The sequence below is a fragment of the Dromiciops gliroides genome, chromosome 2, assembly GCF_019393635.1.
Source record: "Dromiciops gliroides isolate mDroGli1 chromosome 2, mDroGli1.pri, whole genome shotgun sequence".
NCBI classification, from domain to species: domain Eukaryota; kingdom Metazoa; phylum Chordata; class Mammalia; order Microbiotheria; family Microbiotheriidae; genus Dromiciops; species Dromiciops gliroides.
This window is the reverse complement of record NC_057862.1, coordinates 341,182,652-341,202,104: the sequence shown is the minus strand read 5'-3', so window position 1 is coordinate 341,202,104 and position 19,453 is coordinate 341,182,652. Positions and strand designations below refer to the sequence as shown.

The following is a 19,453-nucleotide window of genomic DNA, read 5'->3' as shown; positions in this document are numbered from 1 at the left end:
AGGGAGTGCTCATGATGGGTAGTAGATGATGGTTGAGAAGCTTCTATTCTTTGTTCTTTGAATAGGGGCTTCTGATTATGCTGGAGTTTATCCAGATTTCCCTGTGAGTACCAAACATCTGGCCGCTCCCTGGTGTGGGAATTTAGGCAACCAGGTGATCTGATACCAAAGCTTGGACATGCCTCAGCAAAGAGATGGGAGGAAGAAGAAAAGGTTGATAGGGTATGAGCAACACGGACAGACTGTAATGGTGGTATTCTGAGGTTGCCTCCACCACCAGGGGGCGCAAAAATCTAATTTTCCAACCAGGCATGGCTAATGTTGTTATAGGTATAATGATGGCTCACTGATGTTATTAGATCACTTGACAGCGATGTAGTCCCTACTGTATGCCTTACACTGTACAAGGGTATAGAAAAAGAAGCATCCCAAAGTGAGGGATATGAATCCTGTCTTCATCTAGGTAAAAGCCAAGTGTCTATAGAAGTTCATTTAAAACTGGCTGGCTCTGTCTTGGAATTAGCAGGCTCAGATGGAATTGGCCAGAAATATCAGGAAATATCAGGAAACTCTGTGTTAGACCAGTCTCTGTCTAAATACTCAAGGGAGGCTCAGGAAGATGCCCAAGCCACCATCAGTTCCCAATCTGGCTTTTCTCTCTAGAACAGGAGTCTTTAATCTTTTTGGGGTCATGAACCCCTTAGGCAGTGTAGTTAAGCCTAGGGACTCCTAAGAATCATGTTTTAAATTCATAAAATACATGAGATGACAAAGGAAACCAATTACATCAAGAGAAGTTTTTATTTAAGTCCATTGACTCTCTACTCTCAGAGAAGTAAGGATTTTCCAGGGACAAGGAGACCAGGACTAGACTTACACCCACTCGAGATGCTTATTAGCCATGTGATTATGAACAAGTTACTTCATTCTGGTTTCAGGGTCCTCAACTATAAAATGAGGTCATGGGAGGCATCATGGTGCAATGGGAGGAATCAGAGCCTTCAGGATCAAATAAAAAAATCCTCTCTCTGGCTTTTAAAACCTTTCACAACTGGCTCCTTCCCACCTTTCCAATCTCTTGATTCTCCTCTATGCTGCAGCAACATTGGCCTTGGTTCTGGTCCTCCCTCAGGATGTTCAGTCTCCCAGCACTACACCTTCTTCCTGGCTATCTCCCATGCCTGGTGTGCTTTCCCTCCTTGCCTCTACCTTGTCCATATCATCTCTATTATGTCTATGCCTTGGTTTTCTCCAAGACTCAAATCAAATTCCACCTTCTGCAAGAGGTTTTTCTCAGTCTCTTTTAGTTCTCTTCAAGTCTATGACCCTGCATCAAGGTGATGCACGCACACTCCTTTGCCTGTTATAGTTCTACCTAGGACTGGTCCTGGAATTGAATCAGAGGTATTTGAAGATTTACTACCTACGGGACCCTAGCCTGCAGTGGGGAACTACAGTGCTGAGTGTAGTAGCAAGAAGAAATAGGATAGACACTGTCCTCTAGGCTCTGATTCTCAGTGTGGTTATAAGGTGGTGGGTGGATAGGAAAGGGCTCCTTCCTTCAGATACCTTGCCACCATGTTTAGATGCAGAGTCATAACCAGGGTAGGATAACTTGGGTTTTGCCTGAGATGCCAAATGTAGAGAGTGCTACCAATACTTAAAGTCCTGACCTATAGAAGCTGCAGAAGTTGGGACCCAGTTAGTTAAAAGAATGTGAGTTTCCTTATACTCTGTTACATATGTCATCTGTGAAATTTGTGGCATTCTGCTGTGGAAATAGTCCAAATATGCTCATGAGTTCCCTTTTGTTATTTACTTAATAGTGTTTTTATTTTTTCCAATTACATGTAAAGATGATAGTTTTCAACATTCATTTTTGTAAAATTTTTCTCCTTTCCAAATTTTTCTCCCTCCCTCCATTTCCTTCTCCCTCCTGAAGCCAGCAAGCATTCTGATATAGGTTATACATTACAATCATGTTAAACATATTTCCACATTAGTCATATTTAAGAGAAGAATCAAAAAAGGGAAAAACCACAAGAAAACAACAACACTAAAAGTGAAAATGGTATACTTCTATCTGCATTCAGACTCCATAGTTCTATCTCTGGATATGGAGAGCATTTTCTATCATGAGTCTTTTGGAATTGTCTTGGATCATTGTATTTCTGAGAAGATAGAAGTCTGTAACAAATGCTCATCATACTATGTTGCCATTACTATGTACAATGTTCTCCTAGTTCTGCTCATTTCAATCGGCATCAGTTCATTTAAGTCTTTCCAGGTTTTTCTGAAATCCACCTGCTCATCATTTCTTACAGCACAATAGTATTCCATTACATTTATATACCACAACTTGTTTAGCCATTCCCCAATTGATGGGCATCCCCTCAGTTTCCAGTTCTTTGCCACCACAAAAAGAGAAGCTATAAATATTTTTGTGCATGTGAGTCCTTTTCCTCTTCTTATAATCTCTTTGGGATACAAAACTAGTAATGGTATTGCTGGGTCAAAGGGTATGCACAGTTTTATAGAGCTTTGGGCATAGTTCCAAATTGATGAGCTACCTTTTTTAAGTTATAGGATTGCAGTATGTCACTCTATTAATTATCTAACAAGGCAGTACAATATGTGGTTGCCCAATAAGTGGTTCTCTCCTTGAGCAACCAGTCCAGAAGCCACCTCAGCTTCTCTCTAGAGGATGTGTAGGATAGCCTTTCTGAAGATCACAGCATCCCTAATGATCAGCAGGGAGCATTCAGTCTGTAAATGCCTAGGCGGGTCACCACCACCACCAAGCACTCATTTTAGAGCTGGTGCCAAGCAGTCCAAACCCTTGCTGTTCAGAATTTGGGGTTGTCTAGAGGGAAAAACAGAATATTAATCAAAATAGCAAAAAATATTAAATCTGCCACCCTGTGTCTAGGTGCTCATCTCTTTGACTGTAGCCTGCCCCATTTGAAGGACTTAAAATCTCATCACATTATGATTACAAACTTTATTGAACATAGTTAAAACAGTAAGGAAAAAAATTAAGTGATGCTACATGGAGCCATAGACCTTTCTTTTTTTTTTTTTTTTTTTTTTTGGTGAGGCTATGGGGGTTAAGTGACTTGCCCAGGGTCACACAGCTAGTAAGTGTAAAGTGTCTGAGGTCGGATTTGAACTCAGGTACTCCTGAATCCAGGGCCAGTGCTCTATCCACTGTGCCACCTAGCTGCCCCTTTTTTTCTTTTTTTTTTTTTTTTTTTTTTGGAGCCATAGACCTTTACCCATCTCCCCAACCTCTTTCTGCTTGTCCTTCTAGAGCTTCAAGGGTGGAGGGAGGAAATTCCCAAACAAACCATACTGTACCCACAGCTCAAGAAGAGTGTGTGTGTGTGTGTGTGTGTGTGTGTGTCTAGGATTCCAGTTCCATGTAAGTGGTTACAACGAGGGAAATCAGGGCAAAACTTGGAAAACTTTTCCTCCTTGCTAATGAAAAGGGTTCTCAAAACAGCTGCAGGACTCGGGGTACTACCTCTCTGAACCCCAGTCATCTCTCCAATCCGGTATTTAGATCAGTCCTACTGGCTGGTGTCCATAGTCTCAGGCTACAGCATCAGTGGCTACCACAGCCATCATCCTGGCTCTTCTGGTCTACCTCGTGGTATTGGATGAGTCTCAATTTGATGGCATCTGTTGTTTGACCCCAGACATCCCCATGGATATTGGCACGTCTGGATTCGATAGCAGTTACCAATTGCTCCAGCCCTCTGCTTGGCAATTATTATAAAGTCCAAATGTCAAAGGCAAAGGAAAAAAAGGGAGAAACCAATCCTATACTCCAGGGGAGTGATCTCATACCCTTCCCTATTCTTCCTCATAGATTTTTGTCCAATTCTCCAACACTCCCAGTCGGGGGTGAGGTGATGCATCAAATTCACCATACCATTTTATTGCTCTCTTTTTCTTTTTCCCGATTCATGACCACCCAAAGACCAGAGGTCAAATATAATAGGGTATGGAATAAACCCAGACTATGATATTAAGCTAACAGATGACCCAATGGGATGAGTTTCTTACCTACTCTCCGGCCTTAAATTAGTCCCATGACATTTCTGCCCATGTGTTTCTCTTCCCTATCCCCCAACTCCAAACAGTATTTCTTGTCCTGGGTAAGGTTTATAGTCTTTGCCTCAGGTGAATAGTTCTAGTTATAGCACTCAGCAGGCAAAGGGCAGAGAACGGAGTTTCATCTTGTTTTGATTTCTTGGCATTATTCTCTATAATAGTTTTCTCATCGTTTGGGGGTTAGTGTGAGAAAAGGACCTCTAGATCATGGTATCAGATCTGAAAAGAAACAGGGGCCATTAAGCCATGCATAAGAATCCCTATGGGGTGTATATTGACAGACAAAATATTAATATTATCTGTGTTTATTGCTTTATTACATCTTTCCCAATTACATTTTTTTGCAGGGAAATGAGGGTTAAGTGACTTGCCCAGGGTCTCACAGCTAGTAATTGTCAAGTGTCTGAGGCTGGATTTGAATTCAGGTCCCCCTGAATCCAGGGCCAGTGCTTTATCCACTGCACCACCTAGCTGCTCCCCCCTCCCATTACATTTTTTTTGCAGGGCAATGAGGGTTGAATGACTTGCCCAGGGTCACACAGCTAGTAATTGTCAAGTGTCTGAGGCTAGATTTGAACTCAGGTCCTCTTGAATCCAGGACTGGTGCTTTATTCACTGCTCCACCTAGCTGCCCCCCATTACATTTTAATATGATTCAGTATGCACTTAGGAGTGTTATAGCCTGTGTGTTTGCCACCTCTGCTGTAGAAGATTGATAAGTGGTTTCAGTCCTAGCTCTTCAGAGGAAATTTTGACCTCTGACAACAGTAGCTGACATTTCTGTAGCACTTTAGGGTTTACAAAAATCCTTTCTGGACATTATCTCATTTGATCCTCACAGTCATCCTGTAGAGTAGGTGCTATCATTATCTCCATTTTACAGATAAGGATACTGAGGCTTAGAGGTTGTATCTTGCCCATGGTCACGAGTCAGTGAACATCAGGTTGGATTTGAACTCAGATCTTCTTGACTCTAACTCCAGCCCTCTCTCCATCTGTCCATGCTGCTTAGATGTGCAGAGTATCTTTCTCACTAACAAATCGGAGGTGGCCAACCTCAAGGCTGAAACTCAAGGAAAAGATCAGAGCTAACATGTCATATGAGGATAGCTTGAAGCAATGAGGGCCCTTTAGTCTGGAGAAAAGATGTGGGGACTATGGGAGACACCGTAGCTTTGTCCAAGTATCTGAACAGTTGTCGTGTGTGTGAGGGACTAGATTTCGTTTGTTTGGCCCCAGAGATCAAAACCAGAAGCAATAAGTGGGTGCTTCAGAGAAACAAATTCAGACAATGTCAGGGGGAAATTAGAACTCTCTGCAAGAATAGTAGTAGTAGGGGGCAGCTAGGTGGCACAGTGGATAAAGCACTGGCCCTGGATTCAGGAGGACCTAAGTTCAAATCTGACCTCAGACATTTGACACTTACTAGCTGTGTGACCCTGGGCAAGTCATTTAACCCTCATTGCCCCACAAAAAAATTTAAAAATTAAAATTAAAAAAAGAATAGTGGTAGTAGCTAACATTTATATAGTGCCTACTATGTGCCTGGCATTTTACAAGGATCCTTTCATTTGATCCTCACAACCCCGCAAGGTAGGTGCTGAGGAAACTAAGACTGAGTGATTTGTCCAGGATCCCACAGCTAGTAAGTGTCTGAGGCTGGATTTAAATTCAGGTCTCGTTGACTCCAGGTCCAGTGCTCTATCTACTGTGCAACCTAGCTGCCACAAATAGAAACAGGTTGTCTTGGGATGTGTAGTGTGTTCCTTCTCCTTGAAGGGCTTCAGGAAAAGACTGAATGACCATTTGTCAGAAATGTTATAATAGGGAATTCATTGGGGTTTAAGTTAGATTACATGACCTTTGAGATCCCCTCCAAATCTCAAATTGTGCAATTCATTTCCCCCTCTATTTTTCATTTATACATGGGGAAACAGGGGCTTAGTATGAGCCTTACAAGATTACACAGCAAGTCACAGGGAGAGCCAAAACTAGCATTAGTCTGTTTATGGTCTGCTAGTTTACCCACTAAACTGGACCACTCCTGAGTCCAGTATCTTTTCCACCTCCAAGCTGGGTTGAGTTCCTTCTTAGGAATTGGCACCACTGAGTCCCTCCAACTGCCAAGATAGCCCAGCACTGAATGTTCAGGGACCTAATGTCCAGCTTTTTCTACCCCGCAGATGTTTGTAAAGAGCTTGTGGAAAGAGGGACCAAAATAACTCATTCTAATTGTGGGAGCGGAAGCAGTCCTTCCTACCACTCTCTAGGCACAGTGCGTAAAGGAAGCTTCTAGCCGGGGTTCAGAAGGGTCGGGGGATACTGCTGTGGCAGGCAGAGGAGCAGGTTGGGGAGGAGGCGGGGTGTTCTCTAGCCAAACACATGTTATAATAATATAGAAACTCGGGGGCAGCTAGATGGCGCAGTGGATAAAGCACTGGTCCTGGATTCAGGAGTACCTGAGTTCAAATCCAGCCTCAGACACTTGACACTTACTAGCTGTGTGACCGTGGGCAAGTCACTTAACCCCCACTGCCCCGCAAAAAAAAAAAAATAATAAAATAAAAAAATAATATAGAAACTCGGGGACAGCTAGGTGGTGCAGTGGTAAAGCACCGGCTCTGGATTCAGGAGTACCTGAGTTCAAATCTGGCCTCAGACACTTGACACTTACTAGCTGTGTGACCCTGGGCAAGTCACTTAACCCCCATTGCCCCGCAAAAAAACAAACCAAAAAAAAATATATAGAAACTCGTTAATGGAAGGCAGCACTGTGTCTTGGTCCAAATCTAGCCTCTGAGACTTTCTGGGTATATTTATTTAAGTTGCTTCACACCCTTAGCCTTCCATTTCTTTATCTGTCAGAGGAGGGGTTTGGATCAGATGGTCTCTCAGGTCCTTTACAACTGTAAATCTAAATGTTCCAATGATCATAATTATCATAGCATGTCTGGGATTAAAGACCTCTGATGTTCAATTACTCTCTCTCCTCTCAACTTTACTTCCTCCTGTCAGGTTCTCTATTCCATATGGATGTGGTCACACCCTCTCCTGAAACTAGACAAAGCTTCCATGATGCAGGTCACTAGAAGGAGTGCCCAGAGGCCCTCAGACCCCTGTTGGCTTTTCTTTCTAACGATCCCCCCTGCCTCTGCCTCAAGAAGAATGCCACTGGGGCAGCTAGGTGGTACAGTGGATAGAGGACTGGCCCTGGATTCAGGAGGACCTGAGTTCAAATCCGGCCTCCGACACTTGACACTTACTAGCTGTGTGACCCTGGGCAAGTCACTTCACCCTCATTGCCCCACAAAAAACAAAATAAAAAACAAACAAACAAATAAAAAAGAAGAATGCCACTAGTCCAGTCCCTCACCCCACAAATATACCCCAGAGGGACTGAAGGGGATGTTGTCGTTCATCCTTCGAAGACCAATGGCATTATGAGGGTGATGTCTTGATTTGCTTGTAAATTGGGTGTAAATGAAGTGGGGATGGTGTGGTGTCTGAGGCTGAGACTGTGATATGTTAGTAAATGCTTAACAACAGGTTTTCTAGAGGAAAAAACATGTACAGAAGACATACTTGTACGTTTAATTTGCAGTATTAACATTTTCTCTGGCACCTTAAGTCAATCAACAAAATAAATCAAGCCCTGATCTGTAGCATTTGCAGAGTTCTGAGGGATAGATGCTCACCCTGAAATTTTAACAATCTCCCCTAGCCAGTAGGAGCTGGCACCAGTATACTACTGGGTGGAGGTGACCAGGCCAGCTGCTCAGAGAAGCAATTCAATCTTCAGCTGCCAGTAGAAACACACTAAGGCCAGAGGATGTTTGGCCCCCGTGATGCTTGCCTGGCACCCCCATCATCTCCTGATTCCAGGAAACAAACCCCTAGTGGTGTCTCTACCTGTCTGCTGGCTCCTGGTAAAATGGGCTGGGACCTGTTCTGTGCCCATTGCTTTTGGTAGGTGTGAGGGTTCATTCTTTTGGAATAATATGGGGAAAGGAAACTGGCTAGAACCTTGCAGCTCCACAAAGTCTTATCTGGGGGCCTCAGAGGTCACTGCTTCCCCACCAGCTTGGGGCGAAGCAGGGAAACTGCAGTGTGAGGAGGCCGATGGGTGGCTAGACCCTCCCGAGCCAGCCTTTCCTCTCCTCGATGACCTCCCCTCCCCATCCTGTACTTGTGGGTGAAAGGACAAACATGCTGTTGCTAAAAACAAAGCTGTTGCTAGATCAGGCTGGGGCCTGATTGCAAAGGCCGGGGAGCCAAGGCCTTACACTCCAAGTGTGGTGAGATCTGAACGGAATGGAATGTGAAGGGTACGGGGCCTGTCCCCAGCTAAGCGATCTCTTCTAGGCATTCAGCCAGCTGGACCGCAGTGCATTTAACGTCAGGGGCCACAGGATGTGGGATCGTAGGTTAAGAGCTAGCAAGGTTATCCAATCCAACTCCCTTATCTTTCAAAAGAGGAAACAGAGGCTCAGCAAAGTTAAATATTTTGTCCGAGGGCACATAGGTAGTGAATGACTGAGGTGGGATTTGAACTAAGGTCTGTTGACTCCAAATCCGGCTTGCTCTCCACTGTGCCACACTGTTTATTAAGGAAAATAAATTAATAAAACCCCATTTCTCAAGCAGTAACTCTGAATGCTGACAAACTTCCCTTCTGCAACCACGGTCCAAATCCTCCCAATAATAACCTCAAGAGGTATGGGGAAAGGAGACACCTGCCTCACTCATCTCTTTTCTCAATCAATCAATCAATCAATCAGCAGCACCTACTATGTGCTAGGAACTGGGTTAGGTGCTGGGGATACACAGACCAATGTGAGCTGGTTTTTGCCCTCAAGGAATTTAAATTCCAATGGGGGAGACATCATGTACCTACATCAATCTAGGAAAATGTTTCCAAAAGAAAAATAATGTCATTTGGGGGTAGGAAGGCATTAGGAACTGGGGAGATCAGGAAAGGCTTCATGCATTTGGTAGCATTAGGGAGAGCAGTGAATAACCAGGAATGAAGCCCTGGGACATCCATTGGTCATGTCCCCTGGCTATGACATCAGGGAGTGTATGCCACCCAACTTGCATCCAGGGGGTGCTTGGTGAATGGAATAGGGAATAGAGACTGAAAAATAATATGAAAGGGGGCAGCTAGGTGGCGCAGTGGATAGAGCACCAGCCCTGGAGTCAGGAGGACCTGAGTTCAAATCTGGCCTCAGACACTTAACACTTACTAGCTGTGTGACTCTGGGCAAGTCACTTAACCCCAATTGCCTCACTAAAAACAAAACAAAACAAAACAAAATAATATGAAAGGAAGCCCATGTCACTTTGTTGGGCTGAGTTACCATTCACTGGCCTGCAGGGAGGTGGTAAGGGGCCAGTCAGGTTCCTAGGGACTGACACTTTAATTGAAGAGAATCTGTCATGTTTGGAGATAGGATGTTGTGGAGGGGTAGGGGGAGACAAATTAGGAGGTACAGTTAGAAAGAAGGGTCCTTAAGACCCAAGATCTCAAGCCTCAAAGGAAAACCGGCCTCCTCCTTATCACTGTGAAAAGTGCCAGGGGCAAGGAGACAGGTAGCTTAACCGTTGAATTGTCCTGCTTTTGTGTCTCTGGGTCAAACGGGGACATACATGGGTTGCTGCCAGGCTAAGCTATAAGTACAGAGAGGCATGGCCTTCCCAGAATAGATTTCTTCCCTCTACTTTGATGCTCTTTAAGTGGCCCAGAGATAGCCTATTTTAAACCCTCTCTGGTTGCCTGGCCTCTTGCCCATAGTGCTTCTCACAGGACTGTGGCAGGAACAGAGACAAGACTCCTTCCTCTGCGGGGAGCAGGGTGGGATCCTGAGTGGACCAAGCCCTCAAATTGCTGTCTTGTGAGGTCATGAGAATACTGGAGTCTAGGCAGGATCCAGAAGTGGGTGTGGCTCCACCTCCCCTTATGGTCTCAGCATCCGGGTCCCAGGTGGCCAGTGCTTGACTCTGGTGTTCTCCACAGAAAAGAAGGCCAGAGAGCAAAGAAACATGTTCCTCTAGGTCTGGGGCCCTCCCTCCCCCAGCCAGACACCATGGGAAGACTCCTAGATAACAGTGACGAGTCAGGGAAGCCACAGAGAAAACCAGCCATGTCTGGTGGGATCTCTGATGGCTGACCCAGAGTGTCTGACACAGCCTATGGATGATGGGGCAGAATGAAGATGCCTGTTGTCTGTGATATTAAAACAAGCCTCTGATTTCATAAGCCTGTATTGGCCAGAGATCCTGAGCCACACCCCACTTTCTATACCCCATACCAAAAACTATGGTTCAAAGATTTAGAACACTGGATCCAATAGCTTCATTTTACAACTAGAATCTGGAGGAAATGAAATGACTTACCCAAGTCCATACAGAATCCTGGCAAAATCAGGACTCAAACCCAGATCTTCTGACTCCAAGGACAGTGTTATTTCTGCTACGTTATGGTGTCTGCCTCCCACCCATCCCCACGTACTAAAATCCACTAGCCCCTTCTTTCACCTCACTCCCCCCCCCCATAGCTGGGCTTGTTTTGAACTTGATTTAAATCCTCCTTCAAGAAGAAATTCTTCTTGTAGGCATTTTTAAAGATCCCATACCCTTGGGGGTGGCCAGTGCTGCTGCTCCTGCCTCTGGCCCTGCCTGCTGACAAATCTGCCTCCTGTAGGGACTTGGATAGCCAGGCTCCACTTAGAACACTGGCATTGGTTATCTGTAAGGATCAGCCAGGATATGGGTTTAACCCCAACCTATCTTCCTGAGCTGGAAGGAGAGATTTACATAATTTGTGAAACATCATGAGACTCCTGGGATTTTAGATTCAGAGTAAGAAGGACTCTAATTAGATTTGGGGGGTTTGGTAACAGAGAGCTTAGAGATCACCCAGTCCACCTTCCTCGTTTTCCAGAGGAAGTAAACCAGACCTAGAGAGATCAATTAGTCAATAAGCATTTACTAAATACCTACTATGGCCCAGGTACTGTTCTAGGCTCTGGGGTTACAAGGAAAAAAATTAAACTGGCCTTGCTCCCTAAGTGCTTACATTCTATCAGGGAGAATACACAGGTAATAAGTGGCAGAGTCAGGATTCGAACCTAGGATGTCTGATTCCAAATCCAGTATTCTTTCTGTTATCACACATTTCTTCATAGAAAGGCTTTCTGTTTGGGAAGGTAGTGTGTGTGTGTGTGTGTGTGGGGGGGATTATTCAATAAATTCCAAAAACAAATGGAAATGTTATGTTAATTATTTGCTTTTTTAGAAAAAAAATCCATGGCCATTCTTTTCCTTCCATTGTTATATATATATATGTATGTATGTATGTGTATATATATATATATGTGTGTGTGTATACATACACATACACACTCTCTCTCTCTCTCTCACACACACACACACACACACACACACACACACATATATATATGTGTGACTCTTAAGCCTCCTCGAAAGGATAAGATTATGATAAACTGTATGTGTATATATATATATATATATATATATGTGTGTGTGTGTATACATACACATACACACTCTCTCTCTCTCTCTCTCACACACACACACACACACACACACACACATATATATGTGTGTGTGACTCTTAAGCCTCCTCGAAAGGATAAGATTATGATAAACTAGGAAGTGGTGAAAGAATGGTCCCTCCCCCACCTCCCATATCTGAGACTCTGGACTTGGAGTCCAGATATGGTACAAAACTCATTCCCTAGGGAATACCTGAGAGCTCTGTCTCTTCCTCTCCACTTGTATCAACTCCTGAGCCCTGGTTCTGTTTTCCTGTTCTCTTTCCTACCCCCATCCTCCCTCTGCAATGTCTCATCTTAAGGGTTAGCACTTAGCAAAATTACAAAGTAGGAAAGTAGGTTAGGTTCCCCCACCTCTAATATATTCTTTGTCTCTGTCTCTTTCTCCCTCCCTTTCTCTTTCCATACCCTCCTATCTGTTCTTTCCATACACGTGTCCTGTGTTGTATACTTTTTATAATTCTCACAACCTTATTACAAATGACCTTCCTGTGGCCTGTTCCTTCAGATTTGAGCCTTGTGATAAGAACCAGCCTGATAACCCAAAATGGCCTATGGTGTTACTAACTTAATGGGTTAAACTTCCCAAATGTCTACACTTGCTAATTAAAGCCATTAATGGAATACACAATGTTGGGACTCATAGAAAAGATGGCAGGGCTCTGAAGGAGAGGTTTTGGAAACGGGGACATTTAAAAAAAATCATATCCCTCAAATAGTATCCTATGGGTAATAAGCTCAGTACTGGCCCTTATCCTTGATGTCTTTCTTCCCTTATTACCTCTTCCACATAATAGGATTGCATAATGTTACAGCCAGAATTAAGAGAATTTCTCCTGTCCCTCATCCCTCTCTCTACTCAGTGCACTGTTAGAGAGCAGAGAGGCAGTTGCCCAGCCATACATAACTGATTTAAACTGGTTTAATGGTACAAGCACTTGGGGTGGGGGAGAGAGAGCAGAGACAGGGCAGGATCCAGGATGCCAGTTGTCAGGGTAGGAGGGAGAGGGCTGTTTGTTTGTCTTGGCCCAGGCCAGTGATTGGGGTGGGCAGGGTCTGGGCCTGCCTCTTGGTTGCTCACACACCTGGGCCTCAGGAGGGGCTAGAGCTGCTCCCACATTCCCTGCTTCTAGAGACAGGCTCCTTTTCCTACATGAACCACACCCTCCTCAGTGCCCCTGGCACTGAATTTGCATTTACACCTAGAATGTGAGAACAGAAAAGCATGGCAAAGCTCACCTTTGTCCATCTCTTTCCCTTTTGGGGTGAGGATTAGCACATAAGGCCTAGAGAGGCTAAGCACCATCTCCAAAGTGACTCCCTTGTCAGAGAGAGTTCTATGTCTCACCTGTGCCCCCACCCCCATCCCCATGGTGAATCACAGAATCTCAGGATTTGGGAGTTGAAACAAGGACCCTTCCCAACCTAATAAAACCCTTGAAGTAAGACTACCCCTGCATAGTATGCACTGTAGTCTACTTCCCCCTGAAAGATTTTGGGGAGAAGTAGAGGACAGGTATCCCAGGGCCAACATCATAGTAAGATAAGACCTTATAGGACAGATGAGAAGTACCAACCCTCTTCTTCCTCCAAACCCACTCAGACTAGGTCTCTCAACCACAGGATGGTGACCATCTAGTCCACATCATTTGCTATAACATACGTGAAGTTGACATGATCTCTCAATTCAAGTTAGCGGCATTGTACACTATGGCAACGCTGTTCTGAGTGATGTCACCAGCCCTTGCTGTCCCTGCCCTTGCCCTGGCAATGGCGTGAGGACTGGATGGCCCTGAGGTGCAGGAATTTGAAGGATGGGTTCCTAAGTGGCATGCAGAAATCACATTCCTCTCCTGGACACTTCTGGAGTGAGTGCTCCAAGCCCTGGCGGGGGCATGCCCAGCTATCTTACCTTCCAGCCTACCCTGCCACGTTTATCTGCCTGACAATCAAAATGAAGCTGGGGTATTTCCTCTGAGATAAGGGGAGCAGGGGACCGGGCATCCGGCTACTGTGTAGGGCTCGATTCCATCCTCCTGCTTGTTCCCTGACCTTTCCAGGCTCTGCCAAGGCCAGAGAAGTTTTGGGAGAACTGGGGATGACCTCATTGCCTGGCAGCATTGGAACAAAAGAGGGAGTAAAGGCAGGCCTAGGTTCTGCTGAGCCAGGGAAGCTGATGCGTGTAGCCTAGCAGTGGGGGAAGTCGCACGCTGCTTCATGCTGGAAGCAGAAGGACCCCTTGGCATTCTCATGTGTGTCTGGGTAGTCTGCCAGGTTTGGAGAGGGGCTCAATGAGAGAAATATGCCCCTCTCCAACGAAATAAAACACTTACAATAAGGCTACTCCTTGCATAATATTCCTGGAGTCCATCTCCCCTGAAAGATTCTGAGTGGAAGTAGAAGGTAGGCAAGTCAGGACCAGAACCCAATCTTCCTCCAAACCCACCCAAACTAGGTCTACCAGCCACAGGACAGATGTGTACAGCTTCTATGGAAACCTGGCTAGATATTTGATACCCAAGAGAAAATATCTGTCTCGGTGGGAAAGAAAAGGGAAGGGTTGCCATGTTAATTATTATTCCTGGCCTAGGCTCCATACTAACCCTTGTGTCAAGGGAGGAAGGGAGGGGGAAAGGGATCCATCTTCTTCATTTCCACTCCCTATCTGCATTCATTTCTTTAGTCCACAGGCTTTGTCTTGGGCTCATCCATGTTTCCTCTAGTCTGCTGAAGGAATTGGGAGACTTAGACAAAACTGTACAAAATTAGCCTGAGTCCTCAGACAAGAAGAGATTCAAATTCAGCAGAATCTATATTGACTTAGTGCTGAGCACAGTGCTAGCCACTGTGGTGAATGAAAAGAAGTTTGATAGGTGATTTCCTGCCCTCCACGAGTTCCTAGTCTGGTGACTTTTTTTTTTTTAAGTGAGGCAATGGGGGTTAAGTGACTTGCCCAGGGTCACACAGCTAGTAAGTGTTAAGTGTCTGAGGCTGGATTTGAACTCAGGTACTCCTAACTCCAGGGCCGGTGCTCTATCCTCTGTGCCACCTAGCTGCCCCCTGGTGACATTTTAAAAGAAGATTCAACAGAGGCTAAGGAAGCAAAGAAGACCCTGTGTTTTTAAATCTAAGAACCTAGAGAACTTCAATACAGTGAATAGGAGAGTCTGGAAGGGAAAGTCATTGGTTAAGGAAGATGCCATTTCAGACATATTTGGCTTGAGGAGACTATGGGATATTTGACTCAATTCGATTCTACAAGGTGTAGTAAGGACTTATACGTGAGGCATAGTGCCAGGCTTTAGGGATGTGCAAAGATCAAATGAAAAACAGTTCTGGCCCTCAACCATCTATTGTTTCCAAGTGAAAATATCTAGTCCCCAGTGGAAGATGTGACATTGGAGCTTGAACAAGCGATTGAAATAGAAAGAACTATGTTCTCCCCACTATCCAATTCACTCTCCTCTCTCCTACCCACCTACAGGATCCTGTAGCTATATCCTTTCTGCATAATGTGAGAGGAGGGGATGAAGGGGTGACATACATTGGGCCAGTTGGTGTGCCTTTGTTTGAAGTCTTGTATATCTTTGATAAAACTAGGAGGCTGTCAGAGGAGCATCCTTTACAACCTGTATTTATTAAACCCCTTATGTCCATAGTGACATGGACCCTGTTCTTCCTACCCTCAATTTCCCAGGCTGATGATAATAAAAACGGTTCACATTTATAGAGTTTTAAAACTTCTGTGGGCTGTGTTTAGACACAGTGAGGCCAGGCATTTGGTGATGCTTCAGGTAGAGTGAGATATGACTGATCGATCTTGGAGGGTGGGTTGCTTGCTGGTCTTGCAGCAGAGCTCTTGAAGGTGAAACAAAAAGGGACCTGGAAGAACTCAAAGGTGGCTGTAGCTTCATTTGACTCCAAGGGCTGCTGGCAATGCATTTACAACAATTAAATGGAACCATTAGCTTCTGGGGCCTTGAATTAGTTCCCTGTTTCAGGGCTGAGGCTTGCAGGGGTTGACAGCTATACAAGCAGTAATAAAAGACTAAAACAGCTAGGTGGTGAAGGAGATAGAGCCCTCAACCTATAGTCATGGAGACCTGACTTCAAATCTAGTCTTACTCACCAGCTGTCCAACCCTGGGCAAGTCATTTACCTTCTGTATGCCTCAGTTTCCTCATCTGTAAAATAATAACGTTATTATTATAAAGCAGACTTTGTGTCATGATCTGGAGCATGACAGAATGGTGGCTGTGAGAACCTGGAGAATAATCCTGTGGTCTTCCATTCCCATGTTGATATGACCCTGAGAATCACCAAAAGCTTCCCTAGAGCAATCTCTAATGTCAGTAGTTAACTATACATATATGTATGGGTCCTCTTCACAGGGAGGGTGGGAAATATGAAGGTTCTGGGGTAGCCATCCATCGTCCCCTATCCTGTGCTGAAGCTGGGTGAGAAAGAGGCAGACAGTCAGACAAGTAGACACAGGAAGAAAGAGACAGAAAGATAGGGACAAACAGAAAGATGAGACAGAGAGAGAAAAAAAAGATCAGCAGAGGTAGAAAGAGATACACACATGGAGAGATGAGACAGTGACAGAGGAAAAAAGGCAGAGACAGAAACAGAAAAAGATGAGACACAAATAGCGACAGAGAAACAGAAACAAACAGGCAAAGACAAAGAAACAGAGAGATAGAGACAAGGAGATAGTAACAGAGAGAGAAAAATAGATGGGGAGACAGAGAGATGGACTCTGTCCTGAAGGGGTTAATGAGCATGTAGACCCTTGTGACTACTCTAAGAACCTGAGAGACATCATGTAGGGGAGGAGTCAGTGGTATGTGAGGATGACTTCAGAGGATCAAGGAACTTGTTGACTGATGCTCTCCCAGCATCAGTGCCCAGTGCTCTTACCAGAGCACTTTAACACAGACACAGCCACATGGGCCAGAGAGGGAAGGACATCATGTACTGGAGTTTACTGTTCTGCATGGTCTAGTATTAGGCACAGCCGCTTTGAAGACCTTCCAAGGAAACCATGTCTAATTAGAATTTTCAGAAGGGCTTCAATATAACAGTATTCCAATATGGGCCTGTAACATGGGGTCATAGCTCTAAAATCCTCATATCTTGCCCTGTGCCTCATTCTCACCCCAATATCCAGTCATTCTGCCTCTCTCTGCTTTCCCGGACCATCAACGCTGCTCCTACCTCTTCTCCACACCCCTGCACCCCCACTGCCATGGCTTTATTTTTGTCTTTTCAGAATCTAGTTAACTAGTTCAATTTTTCACTGTCCTTGCCCTTTGGCCCACAGGGCTGTCTATCATCACTCGTCCCTTCCCAAATCTTGAGCTTGGATTTCTCCACCATCTACCTTCTACGCTTCTGCTCTCAAGGGCTGCTAGAAGTCATAATTGTTGACAGAACCCACTACACATTTATGTTATCTGGTCTCCACTGGGCCCTCACTGTTATAAGGCAATCTTTTTTAACTCTTCCTTCTCGGGTGACTCACTATCCCACTCCCCACAATGCCTGTTCCAAACCTTCTCTTCTCAAGCTGCCTACATCATTGCTTGCCTACTCCTTCTCAGAAGACCTTAGCTCAGAGTTCACTGAAAAAAAATGAAGCAATACATCCCAAGATATCTTTCTTCTCCAGTTGTACATTTCAAATCATCTCAGCTTCATCTTTCATTTTCTCCTTTGTTCCAATCTTGGAGGATGAGGGGACCCTTTTCCTTTTCAATGGCAACCTCTCTACTTGGGCCCTTTGTGTCTGGGCTAACAGATTTGCCTTTCAATCATTTATTCTCTTTCATTAATTTACAGTATCTCCTTATCGTGTGGTTCCTTCTCTATTGCCTTCAAACATCGTCAGATCTCTACCATCCATAAAAAAACCTTTACTTCCTTCACCCTACCATCCTTTAAGCTGTGGTCTGGGCCTAGAGTCAGGAAGACTTAACTTCTAGAGTTCAAATCTGGCCTCATTCATTTACTAGCTGGATGACCCTGGGCAAGTTACTTAACCTTGTTGGCCTCAGTTTCCTCATTTGTAAAAGAGCTGGAGAAAAAAAATGGCAAACCACTCCAGTGTCTTTGTTGAGAAAACCCTAAAGAGTTCATGAAGAGTTGGACATAACTGAAAAATGACAGAACAACACCCCCCCCCCAAAAAAAAGAACAACAGCAATGTATATCCTCTCTTTCACAGTCAAACTCATTACTAAAACTCTCTGGGCCTTAGTTTCCTTAAGTGTAAAATGAGGTGCTTGGACTAGATAACCTCAAAGGTAGCTTCCATCTCTAAATCTATGACAAGGGAAAAAGCTTTCCACATTCAGTGTCTCCACATCTCACCTCCCACTCACTTGTCAACCTTTTGCCATTTGGCTGGAGGGAAGCTGCTCTCTCCAAAGTCAACAAAGCTCTTAATTAGTAAGGCCAATGGTTCAATGCTCATGCTTCTAGACTTCTCTGCAGGCTTTGACCCTGCTGATCACACCCTCTGATGACTCCAGCCCCTGGGTTTTCCTGACAGTGCTTGGTCAAGGTTCTTTTCCAGAAGATGTAGTTCTCTTTCTTCTCCTTAGATTGATCCTTCTCAGTATCTTTTCAGTATCTTCATCTATTTCTACCCCCCAAACTCTAGGTTTACCTTGGGGCTCTGCCTGAGGCCCTCTCTTCTTGGTGATCTTATCAGCTTCCATGAATTCAACTACTATTCTCTATTCAGGTGACTCCCAAATCTGTATTTACAGGCTTCATATCTCTCCTGAACTCCTGGCCAACATTGCGAATCTCAAATTCATTATGTCCAACAAAGGGCTCCTTACCTTACCCCATAAATCACCCCTCCTCCTAACTTCCCTATTTCTGCCAAAGGCACCACCATTCTTCTAGTCACAACAACCTAAGAATCATCCTCAATGATTTGCTCTCTTCCCTTACCCTCCTATATCCAATCACTTGCCAATTATCTATTCTACTTCCTTAACATCTCTTACAGTTGTCCCCTTATACTCAAATAGCCACCACCTTGGTTCAGTCCTTCAGCATTTTTCTCCTGAACTACTGCAATTGCCTCCCAATTGGTTTACCTACATCTGCTGTCTTCCCTCTCCAATCTATGCCCCACACAGCACCCAGAATGTTATTTCTAAATGCACAAATATGAACATTTCCTACTCAAGAAGTTTCAGTGGCTCCCCATTGCCACTAGGACAAAAGTACAAACTCTTTTGTTCGGCATCCTTATAATTTGTCTCTAGTCTCACTTAGGTGGCTCATGAAGTCCACATAACAGTCATTTACTAAGTACTTACTATGTGCCAGCCTCCCCCCGCCCCCAAGTGCTAGGAGCATAAAGAAAAGCAAAAACAGTCCCTGCCCTCAAGGAGTTTATAGTTCCATGGGGAGAGGACATACAAAACAAATATGTACAGACCAGACACAGACAAGATAAATTGGATAAATCGTAAAGGGAAAGCACTGTCATTAAGGGTGGAGGACCTGAAGTAGCTTCTTGAGAAAGCATAACATGGAGTATCTTAGCTGCCTTATAAAATCATATCACTTAGCCTCTTGGTCTCAGTCTTCTTGTCTGTCCAATGGGAATAATATTATTTGCTCCATTTTCTAGCACAAATAATCTAATGTTTGTGTACATTTTTGTTTGGTTTAATTAAAATAGTTAAAGGAATTATACAAATGTAAGGCAGCTAGCTGGTACAGTTGATAGAATGCCAGCC

General features: G+C 44.4%; 1 protein-coding gene across 1 annotated transcript in view; it reads left to right on the top strand.

Moving 5' to 3' along the window:
• LOC122744570 (rho GTPase-activating protein 7-like) overlaps positions 1-19,453 on the top strand; it is a 119,749-nt gene that overhangs the window by 15,051 nt on the left and 85,245 nt on the right. The gene's annotated exons all lie outside the window — the stretch shown is intronic.